The sequence below is a fragment of the Oncorhynchus masou genome, chromosome 24, assembly GCF_036934945.1.
Source record: "Oncorhynchus masou masou isolate Uvic2021 chromosome 24, UVic_Omas_1.1, whole genome shotgun sequence".
Taxonomy (NCBI): Eukaryota; Metazoa; Chordata; class Actinopteri; order Salmoniformes; family Salmonidae; genus Oncorhynchus; species Oncorhynchus masou.
This window is the reverse complement of record NC_088235.1, coordinates 28,747,027-28,763,040: the sequence shown is the minus strand read 5'-3', so window position 1 is coordinate 28,763,040 and position 16,014 is coordinate 28,747,027. Positions and strand designations below refer to the sequence as shown.

Genomic DNA, 16,014 nt, shown 5'->3' with positions numbered 1-16,014 from the left:
AAATTTTAAATATGACATCATTCCGAAACAGCCCTCAGCAGCACATGTGAGTTGTAGCCAGTCAGTGTCCACACTTCAACCCATATGAAAATTATTAAAATAGGTATTTCATTTGACTGTATGTTTTTTTTATTTGACTGTAGGGTATTGTCTAATGGTAATCAAATATGAAAGAAACTAACTCCAACGTTGTTTAAATGAAGGACAAAAATCGGCCTCACCACAAGCCCTTATACTGGGGGGGGGATTGCTGCAGCTGCCGAAACCATATAAGCAAAGATTTTTATAACTAACCCAAGATAGACGAGAGCCTGTCGTTTCCAATGGGAGCAAATTAATCATAGTAGGCAGAACAAGCAAGGAGGTGGGCAGAGCCAAGCACGAGCAAGCGAGAACCTCGTTCTAACATATATTTGCATATTTGAGTTAGGGAACTTCTACTCAGTGAAGTAGACGTGTGCAATAACTCAATTCGCCTTTGCACTCCTTCTAAAGAACGCATTTTTTTTTAAATCTAGTAAAATTTGTCCAAACTTTTCGTAACGGATTGTAGTTTTGGAAACAGAAAACTGTATTGAGATCAAATGTTTAATCGATGAGGAAATTTGCAGAATGTCGGCCCAAATCCATTTCGCTCCATCTTCTCCCACTGGGCTTCGTCATCAACAAATTTGGTAGTGTTTGGAAACGCCAACCGGATGCTTCACATTTGTTCATCCGGTGAAATATCTGGCTCATTTTATATATGTGCTAGAACTCTTGTGGGCGAAACATTCGATTCATACAGAGCAGCAAAATGGCCGACCGTCAACCAACCGACTTTCCAGAGCTTTAAAAACGAATTATTCTGCACATTAGCGAGGTTTACGTTATCATAGTATTTACAAATCAAAAGCACCAACGAGTATTTTTCTTTTTTAGCCAAATACTTCGTTATTCGTTTAGGTTGTTTTTCACTGAAGCACTTTAGCCACAGCAGATGAAAGGGGAAATAATATTAGCTTCTTTAGCTAGCACGCCAGCTATATTTTATATGTGATTCCTGAGGTGAGTATCATTTAGTTCATGTCTAAAGTTGTTCGTTAGCTGTCTGTCGACAAAGGTGCTAAAATATGACCAAGGTTAGCTAGTTTGCTATGCAACCGAATGGATGTCGTTGCTCGAGTGAGCATCTAGAGAAGTTCTCTTGCCTTTGGATAGATTACTTAATTCGCGAGCTGAATCAAAGCAATGTAGCTAGTTAGATAACTCCGGAGTCTGGGTCGTAATCTTGCAGTACATTATGCTGGTATACTTGTATTTTCAAAAATGAAGACGGTGTTGTCTTGGTAGTTAGCTCAGTTTAGCAATTAACGTTAGCCGTTACAATATGTCTCGCTAGCTGGTTGATATAGCTAACTAAATAGCTACGTCTTATTTTATGTACTTTGCTTGGTCGGTGCAAGACCCCGCGTGCACTAAAATGTGAATATTGGTTCATGTTCCATTAGCAAGCTAAGTTAACGTTATCTAGCTATTTACCAGTATTATGCGGATAGCTAACTAGCTACTCGGTTTCTTGATCTGAGCCCGTTGTCCGTGTCATGTGTCAATTTTTTTTAGCCCGCCATACCTTCATAACGATAGCCAACAACCATCGACATGCAGCATTTTTGTTGCTAGCCACGGTTACTGAATGGCCAACACCGGGGCTTAGCATTAGCAAGCTACATTGTTGCACCTTCATACTTGTATAGTTAGCCAGCTATGTCGGTTATTCCCATGCACGAAAGGTTGACATATATGTACACGCGTGAAGGATAGCTGTTGCAGCTAACTAGTTACATAAGCCTTCCTCTGACCAGAGCCTCCGAAATTATGACAACTGTGGCCCGTGGCTTTAGCTATGTCACTGAGAAAGAAGGGCCACAAACAGCTGCACACGAATCATTATCAGTTTCGTTTTCCGTTACAGGTAATTTGCAAAGCATTGTCCTTTATGTCCACTTAACTCTTATCAATAGTGTGGTGTCAGGTCCTGTCTTTGTGATGTGCAAACACTGTTTTTGGTTGACATGCATGGTTATGGATTCCTTTAGCTACATAGCAACCTTATTTAGCATGTCTGGCCTTTCAGAAACAGTACCTGAATACTAATAGATGTGTCAATGCAGCCAGACTTCAGATCCCTTACAATGCTGTCACCAGGGCTATGGCATAGGCCAGGGTTTCCTGGGAGCATGTTTAGTTCTCCCCCCCCCCCCCAGCAGTACACAGCTGATTCAAATAACCAGCTCATAATCAAGCAGTACAGGTGCATTAAAGTTGGGCCCGAGAGACTGAAAAACAGCTTCTATCTCAAGTCCATCAGACTGTTAAACAGCCACCACTAACATTGAGTGGCTGCTGCCAACACACTGACTCAACTTCAGACACTTTAATAATGGGAATTGATGTAAAATATATCACTAGCCACTTTAAACAATGCTACTTAATATAATGTCTATATACCCTACATTACTCATCTCATATGTATATACTGTACTCTATCATCTACTGCATCTTTATGTAATATATATATCACTAGTCACTTTAAATTATGCCACTTTTGTTTACATAACCTACATTACTCATCGCATATGTATATACTGTACTCGATACCATATACTGCATCTTGCCTATGCCGTTCTGTACCATCACTCATTCATATCTTTATGTACATATTCTTTATCCCTTTACACTTGTGTGTATAAGGTAGTAGTTTTGGAATTGTTAGATTAGATTACTCGTTGGTTATTACTGCATTGTCGGAACTAGAAGCAGAAGCATTTCGCTACACTCGCATTAACATCTGCTAACCATGTGTATGTGACAAATAAATTCGATTTGATTTAGATCAGCTTTGTAGTGCTAGGGCAAAACCTAAAAGGTGCACCCAAGACCGGGTTTGGGAAACAGTGATATAGGCTATCAAACATTAACACATAAGTTTAAAAACATGGATTTAGAGAATATTTTGGACATCAGAGCAACCTTCAGGTAATCCTATTTGAGTCACAAAAGGATGTTCATATGATTAAGAAGAAATACAAAACCTTGTAGAGAGCATATCTAACCGTCATTCTCTTTGAAAAAAATATAAGCTATTGGAAACAAGACTTAAAGAACTGATGTTGGCACAAGATGGTGTGGAAAGTTGGAGCATAACTAATGTATAAAATGTATTATGCAAGAGAAGATGCTATAATGCAGGCACTAGGAATGGGGGTGTTAACATGCTGGGGTAGGGGTGTGAGCATGCTTTTACTAGGGATGGGGCTGTTAACATGCTGGGCTGGGGTAGGGGTGTTAGCAGGCACTAGAGATGGGGTAGGGATGTGGGCATGCAGGCACTAGGGATGGGGGTTGTGAGCATGCAGGCACTAGGGATGATGGTGTGAACATGCTGGTGGGTGTGTGAGCATGTTGGTCTGGGGTAAGGTTGTGAACATGCTGGGCCAGGGTATGGGGTGTGAGCATGCTGGCACTAGGGATGGGGGTGTGTACATGCTGGTCTGGGGTAGGGGTGTGGACACGGGATGGGGTGTGAACATGCAGGCACAAGGGATGGGAGTGTGAGCATGCTGGGTTAGGGGTGTGAGCATGCACTATGGATGGGGTAGGGGTGTGAGCATGCTGGGGTAGGGGTGTGAGTAGGCACTATGGATGGGGTAGGGGTGTGAGCATGCTGGGGTAGGGGTGTGAGTAGGCACTATGGATGGGGTAGGGGTGTGAGCATGCTGGGTTAGGGGTGTGAGTAGGCACTATGGATGGGGTAGGGGTGTGAGCATGCTGGGGTAGGGGTGTGAGTAGGCACTATGGATGGGGTAGGGGTGTGAGCATGCTGGGCTGGGGTAAGGTTGTGAGCATGCAGGCACTAGGGATGGGGGTGTGAACATGCTGGTCTGGGGTAGGGGTGTGAACATGCAGGCACTAGGGATTGGGGTTTGAACATGCTGGTCTGGGCAGAGGAGATGTAGTCATTGTTTGTCTGTAAGTTGTTTGTATGTAGAAGTTTGTATCTGGAGTAAAAAATTAATAAAGATGCACATTTTTATTAAAACGAATAAGAGCAAGTGTGACCCTGCCTTTTCAACAGGACTGGGCCTTTAGCCTTTGAAGCTTATGACAAGACCTGAAAACCCCTTCCTTATTACATTGGCTAACAAGGCTTTGTGGGGAGGATAAGCCTGGAATTTCCTGCAGGTTAATTATGTGGATAATTACTGTATGAACAGTACAGCACGTGTCCAGTAATCTTCTGAGACCTAGGTCATGAATCATTTAGCAATTGTGGTGGCACAAGGAACACTGATTGTTCTAAGGACTGTTGCACTGGTTTGTGGTTAGCCATGTGTTCTTCTCTCCCCCAGAAAGGAGTATCAGGAAAGGGAACAGTAGTTCATGGAAGACAAAAAAAGGAAGAAAGAAGACAAAAGGAAAAGGGAAGCCTCTCAGAAGGTAAAGATGTTACCATGCCAACATCCAACTTTGCACTGAATGATGCTTAAATAAAGGTGGAGAACAAAAATGGCAAGTTTAATTTGTTGCAGTCTTACCATTTTCTTAGAACTGAAGTTTGCACACAAGTACTCTGATGACCCAGATTATTGGCTACATGATCTCACCTAGTTGTGATGGCTTGGCCAGCTGGGGCACATTCAGTATTTCAAAGTTGTATGCAATACACACAAGTCTCAACAAATTACATTTAATGACTAGATCGTCGATTAGTCTTGTTATGCCTGGCACTCTGTCCAGACCACAGTGCTCTTAACGAGTCAATGCCACTGCCACACATTTTACTGGTTTTCATCGCCCACCTGTGTTGGGATGAGCATTTTTAATTATTTAAGTTGGATTAATATTGTAATTTTTTCAGATATCTTTACTTTGGAAAGTAAAGCTTACGCTTACGTGACTCGAGGGCCGCTGTGCTGCATGGAGGGGGGGGGGGGGGCAGCCAAATCGGCTCGCGATAGTTAGACCAACTTGTTGCTGCCATAGGTTATCTATCGTACCATCTGGTAGTGCCTGTCTTGACTTCATCAAATCGTTGTAAAGAACCAGCAGTTAGCCAGCTAGCAAGCTACAGTGGCAAGGCTATTTGAGGCTCTTTTGCTGCACTCTCTGTCCAGTGTCTACAATAACTCCATTCATATGACAGCCTACCTGTTGGTTGATCATTGTAGTAAACTCCTTCTCATTTAGCTAACTTAATTCCGTAAATGTAATTTTGTTTTGCATTGATTAGAAATCTCCCTCTTCACTTGCTACACATGAAGCCTCTGACTGTAGCGCCGTTTTGATTGACCGACAGTAACAACAAGCTACACGTGTGAAGGCTACTGGTGACTTATTTTATTTTTATGGGCCACACTCATAAACTCATAACATTTTAAATGTTAAGCTCTATCCTTATAGGCAATGTAGCAATGTTATATATAATTTTATTGAATTTTAGGCAAAGCCTTTCAAATAAATGATACTCTCCCAAGTAATCTATCATCCGTTTGGATATTTGAGTACACAAATAACCGTGCCTACCCCTGTGCTGTTCAAACAGTGCTGTTTGTGATTAATGAATAAGAATATGCACATTCATGTTTCCTTGCGTTTATTGTAATATTTCCATATTTGGCAACTGATGTACGTTTATCTTGTTTCAGGTTGCCGAGCAAAAAAACAAAGGTGAGCAGTATCTTTGTATCCTCTGCTAGATTCCCCTGGTTGCTATGTTCACAAGGGCCCACCTGTTTCTGTCAGCTTATGCCGGTCTTGTCATTCTCAACGCTAGCTATCTTTGTTTGGGTCTTATTCCTTCAGTTTGTTGATAAGTTCTCATAGACAGATGCACGTAACATAAATGGTAACATCTGTCGACAAACTTTGGGATAAGACTACTAATGAGGAAATTTGTTCCAGTATGCAGATTTTTCATTACTGGTTGTTTGGACAAATCACGATTTCGCAGGTGCTCGCTTCTTTTGAATTTTGCAAGGGGAGGGTAGATTGGCCCGAAACTGTCTGAGTTTCTGTTCAGAGGGGTGGAGACCTTGCTAATCTCTAAAGTACATTTTCTAACATGTACATCTCTCCCCAGAACTTCATCAAGCATCTGACACAGTTACGAAAGATTTTAGTTCTGGGTGACCTAGACTATTTGTTTATGCTGTTGGTTTTGTGCTTTGTCACTGTAGTGACACACTATCCAGCAGATAAACAACAGTTTCTTTCCCTCTTCCATCATTCTCACAAGTAGTTGAAAATTGGAATTTGGACACACCTACTCTTTCCAGGGTATTTCTTTATTCTTTACTACACTGCTCAAAAAAATAAAGGGAACACTAAAATAACACGTCCTAGATCTGAATGAATGAAATATTCTTATTAAATACTTTTTCCTTTACATAGTTGAATGTGTTGACAACAAAATCACACATTATCAATGGAAATCAAATTTATCAACCCATGGAGGTCTGGATTTGGAGTGACATGCAAAATCAAAGTGGAAAACCACACTACATGCTGATCCAACTTTGATGTAATGTCCTTAAAACAAGTCAAAATGAGGCTCAGTAGTGTGTGTGGCCTCCACGTGCCTGTATGACCTTCCTACAACGCCTGGGCATGCTCCTGATGAGGTGGCAGATGGTCTCCTGAGGGATCTCCTCCCAGACCTGGACTAAAGCATCCGCCAACTCCTGGACAGTCTGGTGGATGGAGCGAGACATGATGTCCCAGATGTGCTCAATTGGATTCAGGTCTGGGGAACGGGCGTGCCAGTCCATAGCATCAATGCCTTCCACTTGTAGGAACTGCTGACACACTCCAGCCACATGAGGTCTAGCATTGTCTTGCAGTAGGAGGAACCCAGGGCCAACCACACCAGCATATGGTCTCACAAGGGGTCTGAGGATCTCGGCACCTAATGGCAGTCAGGCTATCTCTGGCGAGCACATGGAGGGCTGTGCGGCCCCCCAAAGAAATGCCACCCCACACCATGACTGACCCACCGCCAAACCGGTCATGCTGGAGGATGTTGCAGGCAGGAGAACGTTCTCCACGGCGTCTCCAGACTGTCATGTCTGTCACGTGCTCAGTGTGAACCTGCTTTCATCTGTGAAGAGCACGGCGCCAGTGGCGAATTTGCCAATCTTGATGTTCTCTGGCAAATGCCAAACGTCCTGTACGGTGTTGGGCTGTAAGTACAACCCCCACCTGTGGACGTCGGGCCCTCATACCACCCTCATGGAGTCTGTTTCTGACCGTTTGAGCAGACACCTGCACATTTGTGGCCTGCTGGAGGTCATTTTGCAGGGCTCTGGCAGTGCCTCCTCCTTGCACAAAGGCGGAGGTAGCGGTCCTGCTGCTGGGTTGTTGCCCACCTACGGCCTCTTCCACGTCTCGTGATGTACTGGCCTGTCTCCTGGTAGCGCCTCCATGCTCTGGACACTACGCTGACAGACACAGCAAACCTTCTTGCATTGATGTGCCATCCTGGATGAGCTGCACTACCTGAGCCACTTGTGTGGGTTGTAGACTCCATCTCATGCTACCACTAGAGTGAAAGCACCGCCAGCATTCAAAAGTGACCAAAACATCAGCCAGGAAGCATAGGAACTGATAAGTGGTCTGTGGTCCCCACCTGCAGAACCACTTCTTTATTGGGGGTGTCTTGCTAAATGCCTTTAATTTCCACCTGTTGTCTATTCCATTTGCACAACAGCATGTGAAATTTATTGTCAATCAGTGTTGCTTCCGAAGTGGACAGTTTGATTTCACAGAAGTGTGATTGACTTGGAGTTACATTGTTGTTTAAGTGTTCCCTTTATTTTTTTGAGCAGTGTATTTTCTACTTTGTAAAATATTATTGAAGACATCAAAACAATGAAATAACACATGGAGTCATGTAGAGACCAAGTCCATATTATGGCAAGAACAGCTCAACTAAGCAAAGAGAAATGACAGTCCATCATTAGTTCAAGACAAGGTCAGTTAATCCGGAAAATGTCAAGAACTTTGAACGTTTCTTCAAGCGCAGTCGCAAAAACCAGGTGCTATGATGAAACTGGCTCATGTGGACTGCCACAGGAAAGGAAGACCCAGAGTTACCTCTGATGCAGAGTATAAGTTCATTAGAGTTAACTGCACCTCCGATTGCAGCCTAAATTAATGTTTCACAGAGTTCAAGTAACAGACACATCTCAACATTTACTGTTCAGAGGAGACTGCATGAATCAGGCCTTCATGGTCAAATTGCTGCAGCGAAACCACTTCTAAAGGACCACAATAAGAAGAGACTTGCTTTGGCCAAGAAACACAAGCAATGGACTCCTAACTTATGAGACTTCAGTTCCCCCCCAAAATACTTCACTTTATGTTAAATGCTGTATGTATTAACATTTTGGTGGAAAACTGTCCATTGGTCTGGTGAATCCAAATTAAAGATTTTTGTTTTCAACCGTCTACTCTGCGTCTTTGTGAGACGCGGAGAAGGTGAACAGATGATCTCTGCATGTGTGGTTCCCACCGTGAAGCATGGAGGTGGTGTGGGGGTGCTTTGCTGGTGACACTGTGTTTTTATTTAGAATTCAAGGCACACTTAACCAGCATGGGATCACAGCATTCTACAGCGTTACACCATCCAATCTGGTTTGAGCTTAGTGGGACTCATTTGTTTTTCAACAGGACAATAACCCAAAACACACCTCCAGGCTGTGTAAGGGCTATTTGACCAAGAAGCAGCGTGATGGGAGTGCTGCATCAGATGACCTGGCCTCCACAATCACCTGACCTCAACCCAATTGAGATGGTTTGGGATGAGTTAGACCGCAGAGTGAAGGAAAAGCAGCCAACAATTGCTCAGCATATGTGGGAACTCCTTCAAGACTGTTGGAAAGGCAATTCAGGTGATGCTGGTTGAGAGAATGCCAAGTGTGAAGAATCTAAAATATTTTTTGGTTTGTTTAACACCTTTTTGAAGTTAGTACATTTCATGTGTTATTTCATAGTTTTGATGTCTTCACTATTATTCTACAATGTAGAAATTAGTCAAAATCAAGAAATCCTTGAATGAGTAGGTGTGTCCAAACTTTTGACTGGTACTGTATTCAAAAAATTCTCACCTGCACAGACAAGTGTTTTTCCCCCAAATACAAATGTTGAATTACTCCCATGTATTTGAACCCAGCTTTGTATGGCCCAAGGGGAAATAAGTAGAAAATAGTTTCAAATTAGGCTTGGGCGGTATCCAGATGTTCATACCTTCATACCGACCTTGTGCCATCCCGAGATATTTGGTAATATCTCGGGATGAACACAATGGCCTCTTGCTGTTATTTGAAGTTTAGCATTGCAAACAAGTACTTGTAAAATCCTATAGAGGATATTAGTTAAATGCTAACGGGCGCATTGCAAACATTTTAAACAGTCTCTGACAAACCATTTGCAGGACAGACATCCCATCGCATAAAGTTATACAAGTAACAAAAAAAATGCTACTCAGTTTGCTGCACACCCAAAACAAATATCAGATAGCAAGGCTCTTGATCCAGGAGGGTATTCTCTGCGGTTACCAAGAGAAGCTTGATTTAACAAAAAGCTAACCACTACATTAGCAAACCATATGCACATCTGCAGTACATTTCGCACATTTTAGACAGTTAACTTAATAGTTATAAGATACTGTATCTAGCTGGCAAACATTTAGTTGTAATTTCCATACTGAAACTAAATAACCTGGTGTGTGCTGCACAACAGTGAAGTGAATCAAGGCTCCAGTCTCCCGTCGTTGTGTGCTTGTAAACAAGCAGCATGTGACTGGGGACTACCAGCAAGCTTCATAATGTGACTGGTGAAATCAACAATGTTATCTGCTTGAAAACCCTCAAATGTCGCTGAGTTAAAGCAGTTCTGCATGAAAGAGTAGGCCAAAATTCCTCCACAGCGATGTGAGAGACGGATCAACAAATACACAAAACATTTTGTTGCAGTAATTTCAGCTAAAGGTGGCACAACCAATTAATGGTTAGCAATTACTTTTTCACACAGGGGAATTGGGTGTTGCGGAACTTTGCTTAAATAAATAAAATATATTTTTTGATATTTGTAGACTCCAGTTCCCTTTATCTAATATTAGGTTTTGGTTGAAGATCTAACATTTTAAAATCAAAAATATACAAACTAGAGAAAATCAGAAAGGGGGAAATACTTATTCACGGCACTATATTCGGCCACATTATTTGAAATATGCATTTATTTGAACCCCGGTCTGGCCCGTTGTTTAATTGCATTCAACAAAAATGTCTTCTGAATTTAACCCAACCCCCCCCAGAGAGGTGCAGGGGGCTGCCGTTGTTGTTGGTGGCGGTTAACTGCCTTGTTCAAGGTCAGAACGGCAGATTTTTTTTTTTTGTTCACCTCGCGGTTTCAAACAAGCAACCTTTTCATTACTGTCTTAACAGTCTAACCACTAGGCTACCTGCTGCCCTTATTTCAAATGAAGATGATGGCTACATGCAATGCTGTACACTGTGTACAAAACATTAAGAACCCCTTTCTAATATTTAGTTGCACCCTCTTTTGCCCTCTGAACAGCCTCAATTCGTCTGGGCATGAACTCTACAAGGTGTCAAGCGTTCCACAGGGATGCTGGCCCATGTTGACTCCAATGCTTTCCTCAAGTTGGCTGGATGTCCTTTTGGGTGGTGGACCATTCTTGATGCACACATTGTTGTGTATGAAAAACCCAGCAGTGTTGCTGTTCTTGACATAAACCGTTGCTCCTGACGCCTACTACCATACCCGGTTCAAAGGCACTTAAATCTTTTGTTTTGCCCATTCACACACTGAATGACACACATACACAATTAATTTCTCAATTGTCTCGAGGCTTAAAAATCCTTCTTTTAACCTGTCTCCTCCCCTTCATCTACACTGATTTATGAAGTGGATTTAACAAGTGACAAGGGATCATAGCTTTCACCTGGATTCGCCTGGTCAGTCTGTCATGGAAAGAGCAGGTGTTTTTAATGTTTTGTACACTGTTTATTATCCGTCAGGACATTTTCCTTTGAATTTCACACCACTATTTATTTTCTCTATGCGACTTAATGACTTCTATAACTCTCTTCTCCTTCGCCGTGCAGTGCCAGAATTGACCAAGCCCTCGTCCACCCAGTCTCCTGCCGCCCCCAGCTCTGCTTCCCCCAGCCCTGGACCCACCCCCTCGGCGTCCCCCTCCCCTGCCACCGCGGCTGCAGGCGTCGCCCCCCCTCAGGGTGGGAACAATGCGAAGCGGCCGGCGGTGGCCAACGGACAGCCCCCCGCAGCAGGCACCCAGGCCTCCCAGCGCTACATGCCCCGCGAAGTGCCCCCGCGATTCCGCTGCCAGCAAGACCATAAAGTGCTACTGAAGAGGGGCCAGCCGCCGCTGTCCTCCATGCTACTGGGGGGAGGCATCGGGCCAGGGGAGGAGGGGGAGACTGCCCCAATGCAACCATGGGTGCTGCCTCAGGTAGGTGTCTGGAACGAGTCCCGGCATGGAGCATCATGCAAGTTTAGACTCTGTTCAAATACTTTAAAAGTGAATCCTATACCTTCCTATTTGATTCTTGGTATAATGTTTTGTTAAAAAAAAAAGTTATTTCTGTGTCCAAGACTTATACAATTGAGCAACAGTAGATGTTTATTTAACCTTCCATTTTAATAATGTGCCTTTATGTTGTTTCCCGTCCAGATTCTAGTCCAGGCTATGTGGGTCCAGCTGCACCCTCACTGCCCCTCACCTCATCCTCCTCATCAATCGCTGCTTCTTCTACTACTTCTTCCAATTATGCAAATTCCACGTGGGGGGTTGGCTCTGGCAGCCTGCCCTCCTCTCAGGGCAGGGAGAAGGTCATCGTGGACGGCTCAGACCTGGAGGAATGGCCTAGCATTGCCGTTGGCGACGGGAATGGAGCAGGAGGAGGTGAAGCTTCGGGGACAGGAAGTGGTAGTGCTTCGTCGGGTGAGGGCGGTGGTGGAGTGCTGAACAGCAGTGCCTCGCGGAAAGGTGGCGATCCTGGCAGTCCCCCATCACCCACTTCCTCGTTCTCAATGCCCAATGAATGTATGCTGTCCGTCAGTGTGGTGTGGGGATCTGCTGCCTCACAGGGTCCTCCAGGGGCATCAGTGCCCTCCATTCCCAAAGCCTCCCCTCTGCCAATGGGCCCTGATGGATCCCTTGGTGGCAGTGGGGTGATCCCTGGTGCCAACTTTAACCCAAATGCCAACCCTTCCGCCTGGCCTGCTCTGGTGCAGCAGGATGGGGCTGGGGTAGCTTCCTCTGAGGGTTCCCCCCCCCCTTCCCTTCTCCAGAGCCTGGCTGGGTCTCTGTCTGCCCCGCGCCTGGGGAACCCACCTCTAGCTGTGAATCAATCCGCTCATCAGCACCAACTTCACCAAATGCAATCCAGAGACAGAGAGCACACGTCAGATGGGGGTTGGGGTGGAGCGGCACTGGAGACCGGAGCAGGACCAAAAAACGAGGGGACAGGGGTGGGAGCCGATACAGACTGTGGGGGAGGAGGCAATGGTGGAGAGAACCTCGCTGCCTCCCAAACCTCATCCTCTTGGGGAGACCAGCCTTTCCCTGCTGCTAACTCCAAAACGGGTGCCTCAAGGACTGATGGTTGGGAAGGGGGAGCTGCTGAGGGTGGTGGAGGCTCGGGGTGGAAGTACAGTGCTCAGGGGGGTAATGGAGGGAAATCCTGGGGTGCTGGAAGTGGGGGTAGCACTCAAACCCCCGGGGTATCTCAGGGAGGGGGTGCAGGAGGAGAGCGAGGGTCTTCAGTTGGAGACTGGGGAGGTAATTCAGGTGGGATGGGTGGAGGTGGAAATCCAGGAGGGGAGGCTGGTGGTGTCGGAGGCAGTAGCAGCAGCAGCAGCAGTGGGGGCAGCAACCCCCCTGCCGCCTCTTCCTCTCCGACAACATCCACCACTACGACAAGAGCTTGGGACAATCAAAAGGGGGACGGAGTGGCAGGGGGGGACACAGGGGAGTGGGGGGGGAGCAAGGGTGGTAGAGGAGGAGGTAATTCATCCAGCGGTGGGGGAAACTCCAGAGGCAGCGGCAATCAGCACCACGGGTACGGTCACCACCGGTATTCCCACCCCCACCGCCCAACCCTGACGTGGCCTTACAGGCAATGCTCAGCCGCAGTGACCTGGATCCACGCGTCCTCTCCAACACAGGCTGGGGCCAGACCCAGATCAGACAGAACGTGGCCTGGGACCTAGAACCAGGAAAAGGAGGGTCTGGGTCATCTGCTTCATCCCAAAACGCTTCACCTCCCATGGGTCCATCTTCTCAATACTCCACTGGCTCTGCTACAACTACTGATCCAATGGCTCCTACGCCTCTCCCTGGCTCAGCTCCCAACCTGAACTCCAACCCTTCCCTGGGGACCCCTGGTGGCTCCGGGGAGGGCTGGGAGGTTGGTAACAACGGCAGCAGTAGTGGCAGAAACTCCATGCCCAACCAAGGGCCACCTCCCCTAGGCTCCAACATGAGAAACCCTCCTGGCGTCACTCAATCTGGGTCAATGACCACTGGAGCAGGTGTAGGTGGCGGCCTTGGACCAGGCCAGGGGAAGCCTACAGGAGGCTGGGGTGGGGTTGGACCAGGGGAGAGTCAAGGAAAAGGATGGGGGAACGAAGGGTCTGAGTGGGGTTGTGGGAGGGAACGCAGTAGAGGTGGTGGTTGGGGAGATAATGGACAACAGGGTAACCAAGGTGGAGGAGGAGTTGGTGGCTGGGGAGGCGGCCAGGAGGAGAAGGGGACAGGAGGAGGATGGAAGGAGATGGGGCGGGATGGAGGGTGGGGTGGGCAGAGGGACAGGGGTGGGGGAGACTGGGGGGAGAGAGAACCTAAATCCAGTGGTGGAGGATGGGGAGAGGATAGGAAAGGTGGAGGTAACTCCGGTGGGGGAGACTCAGAAGTCGGTACGTGGGGTAGCTGGGACGAGGGAGCCCCGAGGAGATCCTGGGGGGCAGGAGGTACGGGTGGGGGGGTGGAGGAGGGGTGGGGGGGGACATGGGATGCACCAAACCCCACCAGGGGCGTTGGGGTGGAGGTGGGAAGATGCACCCGTCACCGATGCCAAACAGCCAGACGGCTTCTGTGAAAGGCGCCATGGCACCGCAGCAACATTCGCAGCCCCCACCGCAACAAGCGCTGGAACCGGGAGGAGGAGGAGGGGGCTGGGTGAGACAACCGGGTGCCCAGCACCAGAACCAAAGCAGTTCGGGCTGGATTGCCGGACCCATCCCCAGTGGCCCTGGTGGAGGGGAAGGACCAGAGTCCAGCGGGTGGGAGGAACCTTCACCGCAATTCATTAGCCGGAAGATGGACATTGACGATGGGACATCTGCTTGGGGAGACCCCAGCCAGTTTAATAAGAAGACTGTCAACTTGTGGGAGAAGAATGGCTCTCCTGCTGGTCATCAGCAGGAAATGCAGGGCCAGGGAGCAGGACCACCGACCCAACAGCAGCAGGGGCTACCAGCTCTACAGCAGCCTGGACCTGGGAGGCAGCCCACTGGGATGGGAGGCAGGGACATCAACCCTGGGCCTGGAAGGCAGCCAACTGGGATGGGAGGCAGGGACATCAACCCTGGGAAAGCTCCAGGGATGGGTAAGAGACTAGCTGTTGGCTAATGTGCTATACTTTATGATGAATCGGAACTGTTTGTATTGATGTGTGAATATGAGATGGAGCCTATTATCTTATAGACATGCGGAGCGGAAGGAAGGATTGATGTTAAATCCATAATTGATACACCTTTAAATATATTTTCCTTTACATTTTTTGGTAGCACTTTACCATAAGGTTCCATTTGTAAAGGGGTTGTAATTGTTATGAATCATTATTTAATCATTTGTAAATGCATCAGAAATAGGGATTCAAATTTTGGTAAATTTTGCTGCCGACTAATGGACCGGACTGGTTAACAAACGGTTACATTTTCTTCAAACAGTAAAATGGCGTGACCAACAGAAAATACAATCAAGCGGTATGTGTATAATGTTGAGATGTTTATTTCACCGCCCTGACAATGGTAGTTGTCCCAAGGCTGGACGGCAGGCGACACAGAAACGCATTTGGCTTGTTTTAGACAGATTTTGCCGTGAGTGAAACCTCACCCTTCACCTTTATCGGACATTTTTCATTAAGAGCTTAATGGAACATTCAACAATAGCAAGCATATTGTCTTACAGGCAAAATGCTACAGCCTATGATTGAACATGCAACTCCTGCAATGAAGCTGCTAATAAAAAGTAATTTCCCGCAATTTAGAAACACCGTACTTATGTAAGCTGTTCCATATTTGACAGACATGAAAATCTGTGTTAGAAATGTAGCAAGATGGGGAATCTGTAACAACAACTAGGATGTGTTGCCAATATGACAAGGATTGTGCCTTTGACTTCTGGGCAATGAAAGAAAGTTGATATGAAAACCAATAGAACTGTTTAGAAGTGCTGGTTAATGGCATCAGGAAGTCTTTCTAAAATAATTGCCGCCGTGTTTCTATGGATGGATTTTTGCAAGGCTACTTTGAAGCAAGGTAAGACATGCCTCATTATTTGAAGTAAAGTAAAAATGTTCAGCTTTCAAATAACTGCCTCAAGCTCACATTGCAAAGCGGTGGATGACGGACTGGTGGCATGCCTACTGTTGACTATAGCCTACATACTCAAATGCCAAATGAGAGGTGCGCTTTAATTGAGAGTTGAGATTGAGAAATAGAAATGGCTACCTTTTTAATCGTGTTCGTCAATGTTTTTAACACATAATTGCATTTAGAATTGTTATTTGTTGTGCAATGACTGGGCTTACAAAAGCAGGTTGTACCCCAATGAGGAGCTGCTCTCGTGCTGTCTGACAGGTGGTAGGCTACACCGCTCCTCAAACTAGGCTCTATGTGCTGTCTGACAGGTGGTAGGCTACA

At 46.2% G+C, this 16,014-nt stretch overlaps 1 pseudogene; it reads left to right on the top strand.

The window, feature by feature from the left end:
- The first annotated feature begins 749 nt into the window (after positions 1-749).
- LOC135511992 (trinucleotide repeat-containing gene 6B protein-like) overlaps positions 750-16,014 on the top strand; it is a 55,358-nt pseudogene continuing 40,093 nt past the window's right edge.